This window comes from Anomaloglossus baeobatrachus (genome assembly GCF_048569485.1).
Source record: "Anomaloglossus baeobatrachus isolate aAnoBae1 chromosome 7 unlocalized genomic scaffold, aAnoBae1.hap1 SUPER_7_unloc_1, whole genome shotgun sequence".
Taxonomy (NCBI): Eukaryota; Metazoa; Chordata; class Amphibia; order Anura; family Aromobatidae; genus Anomaloglossus; species Anomaloglossus baeobatrachus.
This window is the reverse complement of record NW_027441815.1, coordinates 89,667-106,591: the sequence shown is the minus strand read 5'-3', so window position 1 is coordinate 106,591 and position 16,925 is coordinate 89,667. Positions and strand designations below refer to the sequence as shown.

At 46.1% G+C, this 16,925-nt stretch overlaps 1 pseudogene; it reads left to right on the top strand.

Moving 5' to 3' along the window:
- The first annotated feature begins 15,912 nt into the window (after window positions 1–15,912).
- Window positions 15,913–16,115, top strand: LOC142259383 (U2 spliceosomal RNA; annotated as a pseudogene).
- The last annotated feature ends 810 nt before the right edge of the window (window positions 16,116–16,925 follow it).

Below are 16,925 nucleotides of genomic sequence, written 5' to 3'. Positions count from 1 at the left end.
TACCTACCCCGGTGTCATCCTGGGGACGGATAATTATGGCGTATTTTTGAATGTGCTTGATGCAAATCAAAACATCCTGTTTGCAACTAGGGCCCAAGTGCTGCCACTGATGGGGTGGGTGTCTGTGTGGCCCAATTTTTGGAAAAAAGGGAGACTCCGCTTGGAGTAACCCTTGCTTGCTGTGTTTTTAAAAGAAGCCAAGATGAACAGAGCTGGGATCAGGAAAGACTTTGCTACCTACCCCGGTGTCATCCTGGGGACGGTTAAGAATAGCGTATTTTTGAATGTGCTTGATGCAAATGTAGCTGTGAAGTGTACAACTGGGGCACAACTGCTGCCACTGAAGGGGTGGGTGTGTGTGGGGCCCAATTTTTGGAAAAAAGGGAGACTCCACTTGGAGTAACCCTTGCTTGCTGTGTTTTTAAAAGAAGCCAAGATGAACAGAGCTGGGATCAGGAAAGACTTTGCTACCTACCCCGGTGTCATCCTGGGGACGGTTAATTATGGCGTATTTTTGAATGTGCTTGATGCAAATCAAAACATCCTGTTTGCAACTAGGGCCCAAGCGCTGCCACTGATGGGGTGGGTGTCTGTGTGGCCCAATTTTTGGAAAAAAGGGAGACTCCGCTTGGAGTAACCCTTGCTTGCTGTGTTTTTAAAAGAAGCCAAGATGAACAGAGCTGGGATCAGGAAAGACTTTGCTACCTACCCCGGTGTCATCCTGGGGACGGTTAATTATGGCGTATTTTTGAATGTGCTTGATGCAAATCAAAACATCCTGTTTGCAACTAGGGCCCAAGTGCTGCCACTGATGGGGTGGGTGTCTGTGTGGCCCAATTTTTGGAAAAAAGGGAGACTCCGCTTGGAGTAACCCTTGCTTGCTGTGTTTTTAAAAGAAGCCAAGATGAACAGAGCTGGGATCAGGAAAGACTTTGCTACCTACCCCGGTGTCATCCTGGGGACGGTTAATTATGGCGTATTTTTGAATGTGCTTGATGCAAATCAAAACATCCTGTTTGCAACTAGGGCCCAAGTGCTGCCACTGATGGGGTGGGTGTCTGTGTGGCCCAATTTTTGGAAAAAAGGGAGACTCCGCTTGGAGTAACCCTTGCTTGCTGTGTTTTTAAAAGAAGCCAAGATGAACAGAGCTGGGATCAGGAAAGACTTTGCTACCTACCCCGGTGTCATCCTGGGGACGGTTAATTATGGCGAATTTTGGAATGTGCTTGATGCAAATCAAAACATACTGTTTGCAACTAGGGCCCAAGTGCTGCCACTGATGGGGTGGGTGTCTGTGTGGCCCAATTTTTGGAAAAAAGGGAGACTCCGCTTGGAGTAACCCTTGCTTGCTGTGTTTTTAAAAGAAGCCAAGATGAACAGAGCTGGGATCAGGAAAGACTTTGCTACCTACCCCGGTGTCATCCTGGGGACGGTTAAGAATAGCGTATTTTTGAATGTGCTTGATGCAAATGTAGCTGTGAAGTGTACAACTGGGGCACAACTGCTGCCACTGAAGGGGTGGGTGTGTGTGGGGCCCAATTTTTGGAAAAAAGGGAGACTCCACTTGGAGTAACCCTTGCTTGCTGTGTTTTTAAAAGAAGCCAAGATGAACAGAGCTGGGATCAGGAAAGACTTTGCTACCTACCCCGGTGTCATCCTGGGGACGGTTAATTATGGCGTATTTTTGAATGTGCTTGATGCAAATCAAAACATCCTGTTTGCAACTAGGGCCCAAGTGCTGCCACTGATGGGGTGGGTGTCTGTGTGGCCCAATTTTTGGAAAAAAGGGAGACTCCGCTTGGAGTAACCCTTGCTTGCTGTGTTTTTAAAAGAAGCCAAGATGAACAGAGCTGGGATCAGGAAAGACTTTGCTACCTACCCCGGTGTCATCCTGGGGACGGTTAATTATGGCGTATTTTTGAATGTGCTTGATGCAAATCAAAACATCCTGTTTGCAACTAGGGCCCAAGTGCTGCCACTGATGGGGTGGGTGTCTGTGTGGCCCAATTTTTGGAAAAAAGGGAGACTCCGCTTGGAGTAACCCTTGCTTGCTGTGTTTTTAAAAGAAGCCAAGATGAACAGAGCTGGGATCAGGAAAGACTTTGCTACCTACCCCGGTGTCATCCTGGGGACGGTTAATTATGGCGTATTTTTGAATGTGCTTGATGCAAATCAAAACATCCTGTTTGCAACTAGGGCCCAAGTGCTGCCACTGATGGGGTGGGTGTCTGTGTGGCCCAATTTTTGGAAAAAAGGGAGACTCCGCTTGGAGTAACCCTTGCTTGCTGTGTTTTTAAAAGAAGCCAAGATGAACAGAGCTGGGATCAGGAAAGACTTTGCTACCTACCCCGGTGTCATCCTGGGGACGGTTAATTATGGCGAATTTTGGAATGTGCTTGATGCAAATCAAAACATACTGTTTGCAACTAGGGCCCAAGTGCTGCCACTGATGGGGTGGGTGTCTGTGTGGCCCAATTTTTGGAAAAAAGGGAGACTCCGCTTGGAGTAACCCTTGCTTGCTGTGTTTTTAAAAGAAGCCAAGATGAACAAGTCATGGGTCAGCAAAGACTTTATCTACCTACCCCGGTGTCATCCTGGGGACGGATAAGAATGGCGTATTTTTGAATGTGCTTGATGCAAATCAAAACATCCTGTTTGCAACTAGGGCCCAAGTGCTGCCACTGATGGGGTGGGTGTCTGTGTGGCCCAATTTTTGGAAAAAAGGGAGACTCCGCTTGGAGTAACCCTTGCTTGCTGTGTTTTTAAAAGAAGCCAAGATGAACAGAGCTGGGATCAGGAAAGACTTTGCTACCTACCCCGGTGTCATCCTGGGGACGGTTAATTATGGCGTATTTTTGAATGTGCTTGATGCAAATCAAAACATCCTGTTTGCAACTAGGGCCCAAGTGCTGCCACTGATGGGGTGGGTGTCTGTGTGGCCCAATTTTTGGAAAAAAGGGAGACTCCGCTTGGAGTAACCCTTGCTTGCTGTGTTTTTAAAAGAAGCCAAGATGAACAGAGCTGGGATCAGGAAAGACTTTGCTACCTACCCCGGTGTCACCCTGGGGACGGTTAATTATGGCGTATTTTTGAATGTGCTTGATGCAAATCAAAACATCCTGTTTGCAACTAGGGCCCAAGTGCTGCCACTGATGGGGTGGGTGTCTGTGTGGCCCAATTTTTGGAAAAAAGGGAGACTCCGCTTGGAGTAACCCTTGCTTGCTGTGTTTTTAAAAGAAGCCAAGATGAACAAGTCATGGGTCAGCAAAGACTTTATCTACCTACCCCGGTGTCATCCTGGGGACGGATAAGAATGGCGTATTTTTGAATGTGCTTGATGCAAATCAAAACATCCTGTTTGCAACTAGGGCCCAAGTCCTGCCACTGATGGGGTGGGTGTCTGTGTGGCCCAATTTTTGGAAAAAAGGGAGACTCCGCTTGGAGTAACCCTTGCTTGCTGTGTTTTTAAAAGAAGCCAAGATGAACAGAGCTGGGATCAGGAAAGACTTTGCTACCTACCCCGGTGTCATCCTGGGGACGGTTAATTATGGCGTATTTTTGAATTTGCTTGATGCAAATCAAAACATCCTGTTTGCAACTAGGGCCCAAGTGCTGCCACTGATGGGGTGGGTGTCTGTGTGGCCCAATTTTTGGAAAAAAGGGAGACTCCGCTTGGAGTAACCCTTGCTTGCTGTGTTTTTAAAAGAAGCCAAGATGAACAGAGCTGGGATCAGGAAAGACTTTGCTACCTACCCCGGTGTCATCCTGGGGACGGTTAAGAATAGCGTATTTTTGAATGTGCTTGATGCAAATGTAGCTGTGAAGTGTACAACTGGGGCACAACTGCTGCCACTGAAGGGGTGGGTGTGTGTGGGGCCCAATTTTTGGAAAAAAGGGAGACTCCGCTTGGAGTCACCTTGCGGTGTTTTACATGATTTTAGAATGGCGTGCCATGCCTATATCTGTGTGTCCTCCTCTTTTTCCTTGTCCAGCTGTTTTGTTTTCGCATGAGTATATGTCCTTGTCACTTTCCCATGTGTTTGTGTTGTGTTGTGAGTTGTTTGTCACCTTTTGGACACCTTTGAGGGTGTTTTCTAGGTGTTTTACTGTGTTTGTGATTGCCTGCCATTGTTTCCTATTGGCTCGAGTTCGGTTCGTCGAACGTTCGACGAGCCGAACTCGAACGGGAGCTCCGTTCGGCGAACCGACCTCGAGCCGAACCGGGACCGGTTCGCTCATCTCTACTCCTGGACATAGCATTCGAATTACCAGGTCCCTGAAGGCTGAAATGCGTAGTGGCCGGAAATCATGAACAATTACAATGGGCGTATGTGCTGTAGATCCTGCGTCAGTTGTAGCTTGGAACTTTGTCTTTTCACGGATTTGCCCGTCTCTCATGGTGTTGGGCTATTTTCGGATCAAAATGGTGTGTCCCTCCTTGGCCCGTATCATGGGTTATTTCAGGGGCAAATTTAACTCTCTTAGCACTTTTCTCCTTAATTGTGGCCGTTGAATTGTGGGGTCAAGGTCTATCCAACCAGCATATTTGTTGTTTTTCAGACAATTTAGGGCTCGTGCATAGTAATAATAACACAGGTTTCCAAGGGTAAAAATTTTTGAAAGATGTGATTTTTTTCATACTTTCGATCATTGGACTCAGTAAAAATATTGAAAAAATATCATCACGTACAGTTTTTTCACAAACACTGATTCTATAGGTGTTAGGGCCAGGTGGACGGGCAGACCCAGGAGGTGGATCCACTGGGCCGAACACCTTAATGAAGGCAAGGGGTCCGGTAGCCGGAGCACTACGGGTAGCAGGACAGTCCGTGCAAAAGAGTGGAATGGAGAAGTCCCTGGGACCACGGAGTCACTGATGGTAGTCCGGGTGACGGAGCTCAGGTTCGGAGGCCGAGATGTCAGGCAGAGTCCGGAACCGATGGAGCGAGAGGACGGGTCACCACAGGGATCAGAGATGGTACGGACTGACGGGATGGCAGATAGCCAGCGTTCGGGGTTCGGGAATCGGCAGGACCGGATGGCGAGGCAGGAGCGGCTCTAGAAGAGAGATAGGTAAGTATATCACAGAGACACAAGGAGACCTGACTCCTAGCTTAGGAAACACGAAGAACAGGCCCCGCCCACTTGGACATTAAACCCCTTTATACCCTGTACCTGTGTGTTCAATTTCCTGTCAGTGGACGCTGGCCCTTTAAGAGAGGGTCAATGACCGCGCGCGCGCCCTAATGCGCATGCGCGAGGCCCGGGTGCCAGAAGCCAGGGCAGGGAGCGGTGTATAGGAAGCAGGGGAGCCGGCCTGGAGCAGGGCTGCCGACAGGCGCCGGGAGCGGGGACCGGGCCGCCTGGGGACCGCAGGTGGTGGAGGCTGGAGACCGTGGAGCGGGGGATGTCTGCCAGAGGAGCCGGGGAGCGAAGCAGGGAAGCCGGGGAGCGTGGCAGGTGAGCCGGGGGGCAGAGCAGGGGACCCGGAGAGCGTGACAATAGGTTTCCAAAAGGTTAGAATTCTGAAAAGATTCCCTCCATACTTTTCTGAAGATGGTGCTCTAGTGTATTCAAGCAATGTTCCTGTGCTGATGGAAAATGTAACATTAAGTACAATGTGAGCGAGTGGAGACACGTCATTGTTTCATCCAAAAAGTCTGAAAGCTGTGCTACTGCTCAATGGCAGTAAGTATTCTTCAGTGTGTGTAGGGCATGTGTCGCGGGCAGAGGGGCCACGCACGCTACGCTCGGGTTCGGGGACTTCTGCTGCTGCTGCTGCTCGGTGGCTCGAGCGGAGGGCCAGATCCGGGGACTCGAGCAGCGCTCCTCGCCCACGAGTGAAAAGGGGGTGGTTTGTTTGGGGAGATAGTTAGTGACGTCACCCACAGGTCGTGGTGATAATGGGCACCACCACTGCTGGTGACGGGGATCCCGGGAGCGATGGCAGGGAGCAGCTAGGATGTTGGTTCCCCCTCCGTGGGTAGGGGTTGGTGATCCCGGGGCCCGGTGGCGGTACGGGGAGGCTGGGTGGCTGGGGTGTACGTACCGAGGGAGCCCGTTTGCCCGCAGGCGCTGGCCCTTGGATCTCTAGCCTATGGCGGTGGCTTTTTATCCTCACGGTGTGGACGGTTGCCTTCTGTCGGGTCTTGGGTGTTAGGGAACCCCTGGGATTCCGGTCACTCTCGGATTTGACCATTGTCGGCGGCTCCTAGCCTGGTCAGGGTCCAATGGCCCTGCCTTTGTGCTTGGTACAGATCCGCTCACCGGTTCAGTTCCCCTCGGGTCACCGCCCGTCCCCGGTCCTACGGTTCAGCTGACTTGTACCACCTCCTGCAGACGGCCACCACCGTCTGCCGACCTTGCTGACAGTGCCTGGGCTCCTACCCAGACACTAACAGTTTCTGTCCTCTCACTTTCCACTACAAAACTAAACTAACTGCTTTTTCCCGCCTCCAGGCCTGTGAACTCCTCGGTGGGTGGGGCCAACCGCCTGGCTCCGCCCCACCTGGTGTGGACATCAGACCCTGGAGGAGGCAACAAGGATTTTGTGTGACTGATGTAGACTATCCAGGGGAGGGGGTGTGTGTGATTTTGTGTTTGTGACTACCTGGCTAGTCCAGGGCGTCACACATGCTATGCACTTGGAAGAAAGCTGTGAGAATTTAGACTTTATTCTCAAGAAACTTAACTACAAGGAGCATGGATGGTCAATATGTGGTGGTCTAAAAATGTTCTCATTGCTTCTTGGGCAGCAAGGAGGATATATTAAATACCCATGCTGTTCTGCCTCATGGCAGCCTGCTAATAGTCATTCATTGAAATTTCTGTTACAACCCCTAGAGGTCATTGTTATTCTTTTGAATTGCTGAGTTTCCCTTTAAGCTAAATGTATTCTGGGTAAGGAATGCCTCCCTGAGCTGAGAAGAAGCCTGCAGCCATTTTCTCTTTGGATTTGTCAGGAAAGGACATGCCGACTTACCTCTCTGTACATTCACCCCTGCCTAGTGTAATCCGGTGAGCAAAGCAAATTACATGTGTTAGTGATAGAATCCTAGATGGAAGAGTGTAGTAAATGCATTGTACATTGTACTTCTACACCTTTAGTGTCATCCCTGTCTTGTTTGTCTAGATAGGATTTCTATGTATTGCAGATGCAGTGACCTTTCACCTACATTCTCGTAAGAACTGCATCTCATGTACTGTTATGCTATGTTAACTCTGTATTAACACTGTACTGACTGTAATCATTTTCTTGTTATAGTTTTTACCCGTATAAAACAGTATCTTGGATATACCGTATTCTGTCTTCAACTGCATCTTGGATATTCCTATATTCACTGTATATTCCATGTATACTGCAATCAAGTTCACGTTACCAGCTAATAAATCAAGGCTATTGAACTCCACAGTCTGTTTATTTGAAATGTGAACTAGGGTTTAGCTGTATGCTAGAGATTCACAGCATTACGTAAAAGAAGGCAGAACACATGCTTTTTGTGTGAATTGGAAAGCCAGGTTAGGACTCTTCACTGGAGCAAAAAAAATTGGCCAACAAGAACATCTTTGTAACCGGGACTCAAGAACATTGTTGCATAAAGCTTAGTTGATCCCACCTAAAGTTCTCTTGCCACCACTCCACTGTAAGCTTGGACTGATGAAGCTGTTTGTGAAAGCGCTACTGAAAGAAGGAGAGATGTTTAAGTACCTGTGTACCAAGTTTCAGGGACTGTCAGAATCAAGTCTGAAGGAAGGTGTGATGCCCTGACAAAACCAGGTAGTTACAGATAGGCCCCCGCACAACACCTTTCCTCACTTAGGAAACACACAGCCGACCTGAAACCCTAGTCACCTAGGACCCTGAAGCCAGGACCGAAACCAGCGGCCTAGCTAATTAAATGATTGAGGGCAGGATTATAGGTCCTATCCCACCTAAAGTCCCTCAAAGAAGACAACAGCCCACTGATAGGGATAAGGCCACCGCCAGGGCCCTTAGATCCCACGGGCCAGCGCCTGCGGGCACGGCTCCTTAGGCCATATCCAGCCGGGAGCGGACTCCTGAGTTCCAGACCAGGCAGTCCACCATACACAAAAACAAGTGCAGAGTAAAGGACAGCGACCACCAGCCTGGGTGGGGGACCTGAATGCAACCGGCCGGGGCGGCAGGCCACCAGCACCTTTGGTTTACCGAAAGAATCGTGTGATTCATTTACTGTGAGTCTGAAAACCTTGGTGCTGGTGGGAAGAACAAGAAGGTTTTCATCGGAATATCAAGGAGATGGAACGACGATACCAAAGTAAATGAAACGTGAACATGATTGCCGGATGCTTCACAGAGAAGATCCACAGGCCTTCTATAAGAGAAAAGGGGGATCTAGAGAAAAGGAAAAAGTGCAAGAATAAATTTCTAATAAAGTTGCAGAATGACTGTACAATAAATAAATGTATTTTATATATAAAATTGTGAATATTTTTGGTTACAATAAGTATTTTTCTTGTTCATGTCACTTGTATGTAACTTCACACATGGATTGTACAAAATCAATATTTGATGGTTAAAAAAAAATATTTATTTTTTTTTTTAAATCAGGACATTAGAAAACATAATAATCAGTCACTGGATTTGAAGTTTCATAAACCAAAATTTTACATAGCTGTGTAATTTGTCGGGCACCCACCGACAATAGAATAGCGCCAGATTTAGGAAGCTGGCTGAGGTCTGCAAAGTCTGTAGCCAGGTGACAAAATTGTCCAACCTGGGTTTCTTCCTTAAGTAGTCTCTGGTATGATGATATGGTATAATCCTGGCAGCCGGAGTCGAAATCCCTAGATTGCGGTTATGATCTCCAATCGGAATTGGAGCCCCTAGATTGAAGCCATGTAGCCAAGTGATCCTCTAGTTGAAGCCAAAGTCCCTAGACCGAGTCCACAAGGCATCCTGGTTCTGATCCCCTAGCCAGCTCCTAAGAGCTTAGACTAGATCATGCAACATCCATCAACAACCTGGTGACTCCAAGAAGTCCCCTTTTATAGCCATAACCTTCCCTTAGGATATACTGTGCCCTTATCAGATTGGTTGTACAAGGTTGCTTCTCTTATTGGATGAATTTCAAGCTGCATGGATAATGTTCATTTAAATGATGTGGATAGAAAGACTGAAGATATCTACATGTAGTCTGAAATCCATCATGAATCAATACTATTTTACACAGTCATAAGCAGCCCATGGGCATTCACCTGCATTCAAACCAATAACAGCTCATAGACCAGACAATCCATCTACCACTGGACCAAAGACAGGAAGTTAAATCCACTGCCTGCGGTAACCAACTTAATCCTATAGGCTACTCACACAACAAACCCAACAGAAAGGAAAAAAACATGGCTTCGATTATCCATCCAATGAAAACGCATAACCATTGTGAGCCATTGGACAATGCAATTGGACACTTGGTGACATGGTGCACGGCCCAATGAATCAAGTCTTTACTTCATATTCACGGTTTAAGCCCTTGGGTTCTAATGTGCCCAGAGTACATATCCAGAAAGATTCTCTTTCTTTGAGCTAAACACAAGTCAACAATACATTGTAAGCAGATTCTATTACCAGTCCCACACCATTTTGTGACGCATAATCACACAGTGATCCAATTAAGATTCCAAGTCATCGGACATGTCCAAGCCATACGCAGAGGAGGCAATAGAATTAGGAAGCTCAAAGAAAGGGAATCTTTCTGGATATATACTCTGGGCACATTGGAACCCAAAGGCTTAAACCATGAATATGAAGTACAGACTTGATTCATTGGGCCATGCATGGACATAATGGACATAATTCTAATAGGCAGGACAGGTAATAAGGAGCACAAGTTATATGCTAAAATGTGTTGTGTGACAAGACAGACACAGGAAAGGACATGATAACAGGTGTAGGGACCAACAAGGTGAGACAAGGGGTATCAGGATAGGGTCAAGTAGGTATGAATGTAGTAATGGGGCAGGCATAGAGAATTGTATGTGAATGTGAATTACAATAAATCACTAAGGAAAGGAATATGTGAGTGTGTGCCTAATGTAAACTAATATTGTACTGGCAAAATTATAGATGGAAAGGGAGAAGGGGAGGGGGGAGAGAGGAGGCTGTAATTGACTACAAGGGTATGAGTTATGAGTGATCATAGGGATAGTGTTACATAAGTGGAAATACCTATGGAGGACCGGATGTGTAAGCGCATACCTTATACAAACCTATAGAGTGCTGATGGGTGAGAGTGTGATGTTAGATATAAGACATCCTATAGTGAATAGTGAGCCGTAATCAAGTGCAACAGGGATATTTCACGTGACTATGGGAACCTGGAAGGTAAAGAAAGGGGAGAAAAAACTGTTAGACAAGGTAATCAGACATAATGTAACCAGTTGATCAGACATGATCACCTGGTTTGAGACCCCCCTGCCTTACACTATATAGATATCATGTTCATTCCCCATCTATCTTGCTCAGGAGAGCATCTCCCTCCCCCGGCACCAAGAGCAGCTCATACTGAATTGTTACATTGACTAGTAACACTGCACACAGAAATGCACCTTAATATTCCACTGTTAACCCTTTCCTCCCAGCAGTAACACACAACTCCTCACCTTGATATCATGGTGATTTATGGTCAGAATGACTTCAATGCGATCAGTGATTTCTATTCTAGCTCTGCTCACATAGATTTTATATCCACACTCAACTATAGGCCGTTCTTCATATTTTGGGGGCTTTTAGTCAGATATACTAGTTTGTGCCTGTATAGTATTGGTGTAGATGGGAGTGTAGGGCATGGGTTACATGGCACTGTGGTGGAATACTGATGGGAGGTATTGGTGCTGTGTTTGATGCTTCTACTGGGTATTTTCCTACAAATACTGGAACAGCTCACTGCTTAGAATGATCCTTCCCAGCTCTATAATATATTATATATACCCCACAATGCAGGCTCACACACACATTTGTCTCAAGTGTGTTGTAGGGACACAGATACAGTCTTGGTCATGTGACTAAAGGCTACTTTACACACTGCGATATCGGTCCCGATATCGCTAGTGTGGGTACCCGCCCCCATCTGTTGCGCGACACGGGCAAATCGCTGCCCATGCCGCACAAACACCGACCAGACCCGTCACACATACTTACCTGCCCGGCGACGTCGCTGTGTCCGGCGAACCGCCTCCTTTCTAAGGGGGCGGTCCGTGCGGCGTCACAGCGACGTCACTGAGCGACCGCCCAATAGCAGCGGAGGGGCGGAGATGAGTGGCCGGAACATCCCGCCCACCTCCTTCCTTCCTCATAGCGGCTGGGAGGCAGGTAAGGAGAGGTTCCTAGTTTCTGCGGTGTCACACGGAGCGATGTGTGCTACCGCAGGAGTGACGAACTACATCGTTACTGCTGCAGTAACGATAATCGAGAATGGAGACCCATGTCACCGATGAGCGATTTTGCACGTTTTTGCAACGATGCAAAATCGCTCATCGGTATCACACGCAGCAACATCGCTAATGCGGCCGGATGTGCGTCACAAATTCCGTGACCCCAACGACTCCGCATTAGCGATGTCGCAGCGTGTAAAGCCCCCTTTAGTGGGAGTGGTGTACAGGGTCTTAGCAGTAAAGAGTATTCCATATTTCTGCCAGATACCCACAGAGATATTGAAATCTGAAAAAAGAGACTTCTGCTCATTGAAGGTAAGAACTGCTCACATAGCGTTCAACTCCACAGCAAACGAGTGCTCTAGCACTGGCATCTCAGCAGGGATATTCCCCTACTACACATGTGTGTCTAGGTCACTGTGACAGTTTACAGGACATAACTCAGGGCACCTAGACAGAAGGCAGAGGGACTACTTTCTATTTCTGGTGTAGAGCTTAGTACAATATATATATATTTATACTATTACATGGGACACATGTACCTTGTATTACCATTATTCGCTGTATATGAACCCCTTTTCTCCGGGCATTATTTGTCTATAGCATTTTTCACGAACCTGAGGCAACTGAGAACCCTTCAGTGAAGGAATTCCACTAACCCTCACAATACCTACCAGGGGCCTCCCTGCAGTAACTCAGGTAGTTGTACCCATTCTCTTTCCGCATTCTATGTGTTCTTCTTCTTTCTTCTTTTTTTTCTTTTTTCTTCTTTTTATTTCTATCATGTAGTTCAGGGGTTTATAGATATATGTCCTGCATCTCATATTTCCTTTAGTGGTGCTTCTTACCCATTCTCATATCATTTACCCTAGTATTTCATGATCCTGAGGCGACTGAGAACCCTTTAATAAAGGAATCCTTTTTCACCTGAATTGTCAAGTGATACTTACCAGTGACTATCACGTAATGTTACAGGTAGTTCCATTTTCTTCCTCTTCTTTCTCTCCTTTCTTCTTTGTCACACGGTCCATTGTGTTATAGCCCACGTGTCATGATAACACTTGTACCATCTTTTCATTTAGATTCCACCTACAATTATTTACCGATTCCAGTTCTGGAATAGGCTTTCATCATCTACTCACTAGAATTCTCAAGTTCATAAGGTACTGAGACATATACATGTTCACACCATTATAAAGAACAAAGTATAAACATTGAGGTTTTTCTCACACCCATGTTCCTGTGTTCTTTGATATATGTGTTCATTTCCTTCACTATATAGGATTGCAAGTTTTCCATTTGTACCTTAATGGCAATGACGCTATACAATTGAACACATATCATCCTGTTATCCATATAGGTGTGTATTTACCTGCTTGACTATTTTTGGTTGTTTGATCCAGAATGTTTCTCCAGATAGGTCATGTGGAAATTTTCTTTCCTCAGTACAAATGTTTTCACTATGGCTTTGGAAAATTTTTTTGTATGTGCATCATGGTCATTTGACCCATTGTACTCTCAAGTAGCAATATATTGTACTGTTATGTTGTACTATGTACTAATTACGTGTTTATATGGTTTTGTAACCCTTTATGATCTTAGATAACTTTATCCTTGATAAAGACCTAAAAACAAGCTCGAAACGTTGGATGAATTATCCTTTTGCACAAATAAAGAATTTTCAGCATTCTAAGAGTTCTTTTCTTACGTTATTGATCACTATAGTGTGCCAGAGCTATTTCTATTGAATTGACTCTTATTTTTTCTGAGCACCTGCTATATACACAGTGAGCCAGACATATTCAATTTTCATTCAGAAGGCAGAGGGAAGCCTTAGCAGCTGAGCCTATATCTTGGCTTGTGAGCATTAGAACAGGCCGGCGATTACAGGGTAACATGAAAAATGTCCAGCTTGCATTATGACTAGAACATGACAATATCCTTTTAAGTACTAACCTATGATGCGTTCCTAAGCAGTTGATGTTATATGTTCTACATTTCATTTTCTGCATACTTTACAAGTAGTAGAATTTGCTTTGATATAGGCAACTGGATTTTCACAATGAAAAGGCAAAGGATAACGCCCGAAAAAGACGCCATACATTATGTCAGTGCCATCACTGACAAACCTGGATTGACCATGAAATACATCAATCCCCTTAAAGGTGAGTTAAAACAAGTTTTAACTAAATTGCCTTAATATTGTCATGCATTAGAATGACTGTCTTAGGTAATGATAAATATTTTCTACAGGAAGAGGAGTGTTTGCTGAAACTGAAATCGAAAAAGGGAGTTTTGTTGCAGAATATCGAGGTGAGCTCACGTATGCACTTACGATGGTAGACAACTACTCGAGATTTATGGTTGTGGTACAAGTCAAAGATCTAATGGCCCATACTGCAGCGAAGGTCTTCCAAGCACACTTATGCAGACCTCATGGCTACTCAGAGAGAGTCCTCACAGATCAAGGCACTGCCTTTGAAGCGGAAATCTTCAAGGACTTCTGCAGCTTTTACCGATGCAGGAAGATGCGTACTACACCCTACCATGCTCAAACCAATGGTTATCAACCTGCTCAGGACTTTACCCCATATTCCAGATGTGGCCTTACAAGTGATTTATAGAGGGGTAACAATACGTTGGGATCATCGGATCTAATCTCCCTTTTTATACACCCTAAAATCTTGTTTGCGTTAGAATAAACAATAACATCATAAAGGTATAGCAGTACCGTTTCAAAGTTTCGGTGTCCCAAGCAGCATTCCATCAGCCTCTGGAAGGTTCCTGGCAAATTGCACAGCTCGAAGGGCATGCTTTTGAACTCGCAGAGACCCATCGGGGTGGCAAAGGCGGTCTTCTCCCGGTCTGCCTCAGCAACGGACACTTGCCAATAGTGACTAGTGAGATCAAGGGTAGAAAAATAATTTGCAGTTGTCAATGCAGCTAGCTATTCCTCAATACAGGGGAGTGGTGCTGTCCTTCTTCTTTAACAGGACCAACGGAGCTGCCCAGAGGCTACAACTGTCACGGATAACCCCAGCCTCCTTCATGTTGCTCAACATGTCCTTGGTACACTGGTAATGTGCAGGTAGATTTGGCTTATATCTCTCTTTAATGGGTGGGTGTGCACTTGTGGGGATGTAGTGTTTGACCCCTTTTATTTTTCAAAAGTCTAGCGGATGTTTGCTGAAGACTTGCTCGTATTCTTGCACTAGCCTGTAGACCCCCTTCTTGTGATGTGAAGGTGTGGAGTCAGTGCCTACGTGTAATTCCTTACACCACTCCTCTGGCTGACTTGGTGAGCTGTCACTGAATGGGTGGGCTGAAGCAATGGTGGATGCTGCTGTTTGGATAGCATGTGTATCTACTGAGAACAGCTTATCAATGGTGGCAAATCGGAGCAGCTTAATCTTTTGCTCTCCGCAGTTCAACACTCTCATGGGCACTCTTCCCTTCCATATTAATGAATAAAACTATGATGTAAATAGCATATAGATACCCCACAAATGCAGATAAAAGTAGGTTATGGGAAAAGGGGGAAGAGAGAAACAGGAAAATAGTGGAATAAAGTATACCTTCCAGGTGGGAGAGGAAATGGCAGCACAGCCAGTGGAGGTGAAGCAAGGGGAGCCTGCAACTAAAGAGTTGAGAGCGTTATCACATGGTGACTGAGCCTGATTGTAACGGGAGCATAGAGGTGCCGATCCTGTCTTACCTGCGTTGGTGTAGAAGTGGGTGTCCTGTGGTGGAGTCAGCTATGTGCAGTGGTGGCCGTGGGTTCTTTTATGTGCGACCGTAGTAATAGCTGTGCCCACTTCCTGTATGGGAGTGGAATGCAGTGAGGCTAATGGAACGCACGCCTGCGCATTTGTGTTTAACGTCGCGCATGTGCAGAACGGAGAAAAGGCTGCGCTCACTTCCTAATGAAAGGGAGTGAGACGCAGCTGGGAAGGGAAGGGAAAAGATTAGGGTTTGGGGATGATGAAAGGGCTTTCTACGGGCAAGGATGGCAAAGGGTGGCAGTGACGGAAAGTCAGGCAGATGGTCCTGTCCTGTCCTGTCCGTCCGTCTTTTTGTATCATGAATTGGAAAGACTGCAAGGGGGAGGGGAGGTGCTTGTGCCCAAAAGGAGGAGTTATTCAGATTCATTGCAGTGGGCGGCGGCTGCAAAAAGCACCATTCTCCTTGTTTTTGCTCTGCAAAACAGCCTTTTCAAGGGTTTGGCTTGGGTGACAAAATGTCTTCTGTAGGCGTGGGTTTGTCTCCCTCTCCCTAAGATGTGTCCGGTATAGGCCAGGGTGCCACTCAAGGCCGTAACCAATTCGGGTTATAGCTTCTCGGCCTTTTGGCTAAGATCAAGTGTAGTTTCGGAGGACGCTACCTTGGTCGGTACTGGAAGGTGCCTGGGATTGCACGTCTGCCGGCCTTGAGGGAGTGTGTGCGCCTTCTGGTGACACATAGCCCTCTTGTGCCTGGACGGTTCCCAGGCAACGGGAGGCGATCACCTTTGTTATTTTGAAGTCCTACTGATAAACAGAAAAAAAAAAAATTAAATCTGTTCTTATCAGTTTAATATCTGATACGTCCCCTCTCTAGGGACCATATATTAAATGGATTTTTAGAACAAGGAGATGGAAATCTTGCTCTGTCCACTCCACGCATTGACCTGGTATTGCAGTACCTCCAGGACCGGTGCACCCCTTCTTAACCGAGTTTCCAAAAGCAGAACTCAATTCACCTGATTCAAATGAGCCTCATTAGTGAATTGAAAGAAAGCAAAAACTTTATATGCACCTCAATTTGGCCAATTCACTTTTCACACTTTCACCCTTTTTTTTTATCTTTCACACCTTTTACTTGCTTTATTGATGCAAAAGCTGTGCCAAATAGCAAACTCATCTCCACTCAACTTGACCAACTCTGCTATGTCCCGTGCAGTATCTTATTCTCAGTCTTATCTAGATCATTTGCAATTGAATAGAATAGATCCCTTTTGGACACATTGGATTCAGCTGCTGCAGTGACTGCAGGTGTTAGAAGATGCAGACTTGGCATCAGGTGCTGTCTATCAGATTCCACTCCAATTAAAGCTTCCATTGTTTTTCGGTGTTTTCTTTGAGCAATGATGATGTCTTTAGTGATCTGTTGGCTCCCTCTCCTGGAGGAAGAGTTTGCTTGCTCTTGGACTTTCAAAAAGAGAGGTCATGATAGACATTTAGCTTCTGAGCCCAATTGGGGACAGTCATGGGTGATGAATGTTTTGCAACCTGCTGCGAAGCCTGATACCGCAATATAAGGAACGTCAAATACTAACAATGGGCGGCCTATGAAAGAATTAGTACTTTCATTAAGCATACTTAAACGGCTAATTGGGAATAGACAAACTGTAAAAAGCCCTCTGAGAAAGCCCCTCTCTATCCTTTGTCAGTAAGCTTTTCTGTAGTCTGCCTGTTGATGTATTTTCCGTTTGAACAGTGCACAACATGAAGTGACGGAACACTGGCTTGTCACAA